Source organism: Ambystoma mexicanum, chromosome 3q (assembly GCF_040938575.1).
Source record: "Ambystoma mexicanum isolate Mex_15411 chromosome 3q, UKY_AmexF1_1, whole genome shotgun sequence".
In the NCBI taxonomy this organism is placed as follows: Eukaryota; Metazoa; Chordata; class Amphibia; order Caudata; family Ambystomatidae; genus Ambystoma; species Ambystoma mexicanum.
The window spans coordinates 9636055-9643018 of record NC_090926.1 but is presented as its reverse complement, the minus strand read 5'-3'; the positions used below and the strand labels follow the sequence as shown (position 1 = coordinate 9643018).

The following is a 6964-nucleotide window of genomic DNA, read 5'->3' as shown; positions in this document are numbered from 1 at the left end:
CAGCACTAGGAGACCTTGGCCCTCACAAGCTAGCTGTCAAGCCCCGCTCAGAGGACAGAGCTGAAGGAGTGCCGTCAGAGCTCCAATTCCGGGCACTTGATCTTGCACGAACCAAGTCCACAGGACGATCTCCCACCCGAGTCATGTGAGCATGTGTATTTTATAATCTCGTGCTGCCCGTCCGTGACGCACAGTTCCAGAACTTTCCCTGTGCAAAATATAGGCTGGCTCATGGAAAAAACCCAGCTCTGTTAATTTCCACTGTGCTTCTTCTGAGCCCCTCCCTGCCCCATCTGCGCGAAAGCTGAGGAATGTCTTATCAGTGCCTTCCCAGAGAAATGGAAGATTAGCTTGGGGCCATGCAGGGCTACCGTTAGTGAGGCAGAATATTCTAAGGGAAGCAGGGATGTATTAACCCCATCTGCAAGCTCTAAAAGGCATGCACTCATAGCTTAGTGTTTATAGCGCTTAAGACTGGCTATCTAAGCGCTATATAGGTGTCATAATGTTCCAAACACTCCAAAAATGTCCATTAGCTACAGAGCTAGGGCCCTCTCCCTGCCTGTCTATCAACAATGCATAATGTGACCTATCACTCATACTAGGCCTGCATATTCCTTGTAGCTCACTACTGCATAATGGAAGTGCTACAACAGACTACTGTCAGCATTTTTAGCACATACTTTGAATACACTATTGGCTTTCAGCGGCTAATGCTGTCATCTAAAGCCCTGATTGGCAAGGTTGCAATTTTGTGTATCACTACAGGGGGCTCAAATGGGAATTGGGAATTGTTTACTGAATGGGGACTTACCGGGTCCTTCAGGGTTGGAATGACCCGGTAAGTCCCCATTCAGTGAGAACGGACCCGGGTTTGGAGGCAGCCATGGCGCTAATAGCGCCATGACTACCACCAAACTCGTAATGACCCCAAAAGATGGTGAAAGCTGGGGAGATGATGTGTAGACATAGGCAGCCGATCAAATAATTCACTGATCATAGCATTGGCGAATTTACCCTCACTTGATTGCAATAAACAGCACAGAGTGCTGATCCCAAATCTGGGTATAGACCAGCTTGTAGCTAGGTGGGATTCGACATGGTCCAATTTCCCTGCAAGGTTAGCTGAGGAAGAGGCATGGTGGAAAACGCAACCAACTTCTTACTTTCTTTTCTAAACAAATGCAGCGCTGGTGGATTCCCTTCCTGAAGTCTGTGGATTGTTACACTCAGCATTCTGCGGTCAAGTGAAGTTACTTTTAAGGAGAATGCACTGATCCTTAGCGAAGGTAACCTGATCTACCAAAATAAGTAGTGGCTTCTCGGATTTGGTGTGGCTGTGGCGTGGACATTTTTGAGAAAGAGATATTTACGGATCTTTTATTATTCTTTTTCTTTTCTTGCTTTAAAACTTTGCCAACTTGGGCATGAAATTGCCATGTATGTTGCAGACTTTTAACTTTTGTGTACATTTAAATTGCCTTTATACATTATAATAATCGTGTAAATATTTTATGTGACGTTAGAAATGTTTTGTACTGCTGCCGATCAGCCCCAAAGTGGATCCAAAGAAGCAAGGCATTATGGGCTTCACTCCTGCTTGATGGGTCTGACCACCTGGCCATGCCGTTCAACATGCTGCACACCACTCTAGTCAAGCACCCCCATCAGAAACCCATCAGACATGCCTTCAGGTCCTTCAAGAACTTCCCTGTAGAAGCCCTCACGGAAGACCTTGCCAGCCTCCACGTCACATGAACCGAACACCCCCAACCAAATTGTGACTCTCTACTGGAAGCACTCAATGCCACCCTCTAGGCCTCCATCACCTGACACACACCTCTGAAACAAAACACCTGCAAACTGAAACCGTCGGCACCCTGGTACACGCAAGAACTCAACCTGAACAAAGGGTCATCAGGAAACAAGAGAAAACCTGGCACCGCTCCAGGGTCTCATCCAACCTGGCGCTCCTCAAGGAACTCTGATCAACCCGCTGACAACTAATCAACACAGCCAAAGCCTCCTACTATCAGAACATCATAGCAGAAGCGGACAACAAAAGCAGAGCCTGCTACCCGACCCTGCCATACCACACTACATCAAAATATTCACCACCATCAACACCTTCTTCGTCAACAAAATAAGCAAGGTTCGCCAGCACATAGACACCAGCTCTGCATCCACAGCCCCAGCTCACATCCCTCCTTGCAAAATCCCCTACCAGTATCCACCTTCAAGAAACTCGCTGCAGAATCTCTCCTTCCCTCTGTGGAGATCATCAACAGCTCCCTAGCTCAAGGCACCTTCCCATCCATGCTAAAGAAAGGAAGAATCCTCCATATACTCAGGGACGTCATTTCACCAAAATGCCAGGGGTAGCGGAAGTGACATCACATAACCCTTGACCTCTGATGACATCACAGGAAGTGATGTCATTTGACCATGCCCCTCATGACATCACAGGAAGTGATGGCACACAACCTTTCGCCCCTTGACAACACAAGAAGTGGCATCACATACCACTGTTCCTCAGTACACTAAGAAACATGGTTATATCACTGTCATATGATATACATTTCATACAAGAACGGATCACCATATGCAGCGTTAATATCAGTGTGTATAGGCCCAATGAATGTAGGCATTTACACTTACCTTGGCTTGCCTGCAGTTACGGTCATCCCGAGGTTTCGGACAAGGCAATAGAAGCTGCTCCTGCTTGGGGTTGGTGTGCTCCAGCCATCCTGCTCCTAGTCTTGTGCCATAGGATGCAGAAACCTGCTATAGAAGAAAATGGCAACGTATGGTCATGGTGCACAATTATGCTTAAACTAATGCAACATGCAACTAATGGAAAGAAAAGAGGCAAAGCAGCATGCAGCAAAGTACCCCAGCAGTGAGCACTTAACCGACTAAGCCATTTTACCAACTATCTGTCCTTAAATGTGCATACCACATAATTTGGTAATGTGTTAGGTATGGGGTAACATTTCTTATTAACATAACATAGAGTGCTTAGAAGCTGCAGCGATATGTCTTGCTGGATTAGTAAACCTGATAAGTGTAGTGCTAGATTGTTTGTAAAGAGCTCGTAAAATTGGTGGATAGATAGATAGCCTCATAAATGTTTATTTTGAACTGCACAATTGATTCTGCAGCATATTGTGCCACAATTGGATAGCTATCACATGGCCTTTTTCTAGTCCTGCTGCAAAAGGTGCTGTAAAATGTACTGCTTCAATCCAGAGATGGATAAAGCTCCCTTGCATCACTCAGTGGGGGAATCTCTTCCCCTGTAGCAAAAATCAAAAGCTGCCACCCATTGATATATGCACAGTAAGTGAACATATTGTGAAGTGAAATATACACATTTTGTTCAATTGAGCTATCCTATCCCTTTAGAAGACAAACGAGTATTTAAAAAAAGTAATCAACACTGGAAAAATAACATGAGAGAGGAGAATTTCCAATAAGTATGCGGGCAAAGTATAAAAGGAGCTCGCCTTTTAAACCCAACCATTTATAATGAAATATTCCAAGGAAAACAAAATCCAAACAGTAGGTGTGTGCTTTGATGACACATGCCCTCTCATCCTGACCCTTCTCACCCCCATGTTTGGCTTTCAACAATACTCTGTTTTATGTGAACCCACACTGCAATTTCTGACCAAAATTGAAAAGAAATGTGCTTGCAACACTACCACTGACTACCTATCGGAAGTAATGTGTACACACGGATATATGGGAAGAAATGCACTCACAATTTTGGCTGACACCACTGTGAGGAATCAATGTGCTCACACTGCCATGGCTGACACCACATGGCAGAAACTAGTGCTCACACTGCTATCACTGACCACACAACGAGCAAATAATTGGACCTGCAGGAAATTATGTGCTCATACTTCTATGGCTAACACCACCTGGAGGAAGCAGTGTGCTCACACTGATATCACTGATCTAGCTGCAGGAAGTGATGTGATCAGGCACACTGCTATTGCTGACCCCACCTGGAGGAAGCAATGTGCCCTGCCTTGTACTACAGGCACCCACCTGCTTGAAGAAATGTGCTCTTGCTGCTATTACTGACCTTCTCTGATGGAAACAGCCAGTAGTCAGTGCTGAAGGCTCGAAGGCCGCCACCATGGTCAGCGCATCGGGACCCCATGGTCATATCACACCATGGAGCTTCATAGCACTGGTGAACTCTGCTGGAGTGCCTGCAGCCTGCGCAGCCCCCTTTAAACCGATCATGCCGAATTATGTTATCTCACCTCTCAATCCCTGGGACTTCCTCACATGAGCGTCCTTCCCCCCCAGGCTTCTGCAATCTGGAGAAAGTGAAACAAAAGTGTCACTTTCAACACCAAATGTGCCCGGGTGAAAACAGCAGCTGCTTTCTGAGGAAAAGAAAACGCAGCTTCAGTAATAGGAACATCTTTTCATGCTGGCAATGTTGCTCACAGTGACTCTGTCTCTACGGATAGTGACATGTGCTTTTAGACCTTTTCATCTGTGCAGCATGCCTGGAATCGGCAGTTTTCTGGTGGCCTCAAACAGAAAAATTGCACCATTGCAAAGGAAGACGACGTTTACAGTCGGCTCTCTTTGGACATGGAAGCACAGCATGTAATGCACACATTTGCTCTGCAAGTACACAAGGAAAGTTGCATTTACAGACTGTGTACTTGCAGAGCAAATGTGTGCATTACAGTTCTGACTATTAGCAAACCAGTGCGCATTTGCTTATGTAGGTTTTCAAAAACGTACCAGTCTGCTTTCAGAGAACCATTGCCGAAAGCACAGCTAATGATACCCATGCACGCTCCAGCCAGACCTAGTGAAGCCGCGCCCGGCCCCTTCCCCCAGGCAGGCATCATGGAGCTTACCTTGCCCTGTCCTGCTGCATAAACAGAGTAAACTAAAAATGTGAAACTGCTCATAGAATGTTCCATCCAAGAGTGCGCATTGCAGGTTTGGTTTCATGATACTCCCAGCTGGACTGCAACAACTTCTGATTTCCCCTGCACCCGACTGTGGACACGAGCATGTGCTTAGGCAAAATTTCAAGGGTCAATTAGGTATTTTTAAAGCAAGGCACAGTGACCTCTCGTGTAAACAACCCTTTCACTGAACCTGAACTCGTTTCTGCCAAGAAAGCAGCCTGTTCAAGAGACAGCCTGTGCAGTGGAGCATGCATTATTGTTACTGAGAGCGTACCTGCGCTTGCCGTCAGTGTCGTTTTCGGCTCGATTCGGCATTTCTTTCACAGCCTCTTCCACTGAAGTTCGAAATATCACTGTGTTCTTCGTGGTCAGAGTGTCAAGGAGGGGATCACTAGAGGAAATGCTGCCATCTAGGGACGAGAAGAGCTGTCTTTAAAAAGCAATGGGGAGGTGGAAAGCATGCTTTTAAAAATATAGTTTAAAACCAAACTAAACCCAGAGGTCGCAAAATAATTACAGAGGTCGCAAAGGAAATCGCCAGAGGTTGCTGTTGCGACCTCTGGCGACCCCCAAATGACATCCTTGCATATACTAATGAAATCCACGCTGGATCCCGAAAACCTAGGTAACTATCACCCCATCACCCATTGTCCCTTCCTAGGTAAGATCATTGGGAAAGCGGTAGCCATACAACTGCAGCAACACACTGATACCAACAATCTCCTCTAAACCTACCAATCTGGGTTGAAACTTCACAGGACCACACACCGGCCCAGAATAAAAGAGTTGCACTGACCGCGGATAAGGTTCAACAATGCAGCCTTTCCATTACCAACTCGAATTTAGATTCCATCACGCAGGACATGACGAGGACGATGTATCGCGAGAAAGTGCAAACATGCAGAAAAATCAAGAACTGTCCCTCTCAGACGAAGACATTTTGATGGATTTGGCAGCTGCCCAAATTGAGGATGGGCCGAAGTCTCAACAGGGGATCGACGCTGGCCTAATTGCGAACATCACACAGACCCTTGCACCATACATGAAGCTACATGAATCTATGAGTGAGCAAATCAGAGACCAGACCACGGTAATGGCCATGGTCCATACCAAACTTCTATTTTTAGAATGCTTTATAACAGCTATACAAGGAAATTTAGTGAATAACAGGGAGGACACTACCAACATCCTGCAGAATCTAATCCATACAGTCATGAGAGATAAAACCAAGAGGCGTTTGGATGCAGGTTCAGGTATAAACAGATTTGAAATAAACAAAGAATTGACACTGTCATCTTGTAATAGTCCTGTGGAATAGGAGGAGACTGACAATTTGGCAATGGCACAAAGTACTGTAAAAAGGCCTCCTGTAGCCACCCTCACTGAGAAACCTGAGGCAGGGGAAGTGTATTGCGACTGTATGCAGGTACACCATCAGGGCCTGCCAGACTGACAGCAATCGGAAAGGCCTCCCCACAAAGTCGGGACAAATGTACCCGGAGTCATTGTCGGACAAAAGAATTGCTCAGGCTGCTGAAATTGGGGTCTTGAAGGGACAGCCGTCCAAGAAGTAATTTGAAATATTTGACAAATTGATGGACGGTAAAAGGGGTATTGGCAATAAATCTCCCCAAAGTTTAAGAGCTGCCCTAAAGAAGAAACTTACAAAGGAAAAGGGGGGAGTTTCAATATGAAAAAAACTGCCCGGAGAAGTCCATTCTGCCCCATCCTAAATCACGGGGGAAAGAGAAATCGTCTTTAAGAAATGTAATTCCACCGAAAACTAGGGAGGACATTGCTGGCAGCAGGCTTTCCCCTGGATCTTTGGATCAAAATCGAGTGGCACCCTTCAGTAGGAGAAAGAGCTTCGACAATTGAATTAATTAAATTGATGATTTAACGAGCAAAGAAGTCAACCTTAGGACTGGGGCTCCAAAGAGCCAGGTTAACGTGATGAGGGACAAGACCACAGCTATTTTGCCATCTCAGGCCCCGGCTATCACGGAGCAAAAGGA

At 45.9% G+C, this 6964-nt stretch overlaps 1 long non-coding RNA gene across 1 annotated transcript; it reads right to left on the bottom strand.

Moving 5' to 3' along the window:
- Positions 1–2660: 2660 nt before the first annotated feature.
- LOC138581783 (uncharacterized) lies at positions 2661–5353 on the bottom strand. The gene is made up of 3 exons (XR_011304780.1): positions 5224–5353; positions 4278–4334; positions 2661–2784 (listed from the first exon to the last, which is right to left on the bottom strand). It is a non-coding gene; the product is annotated as an uncharacterized lncRNA (long non-coding RNA).
- Positions 5354–6964: the final 1611 nt, after the last annotated feature.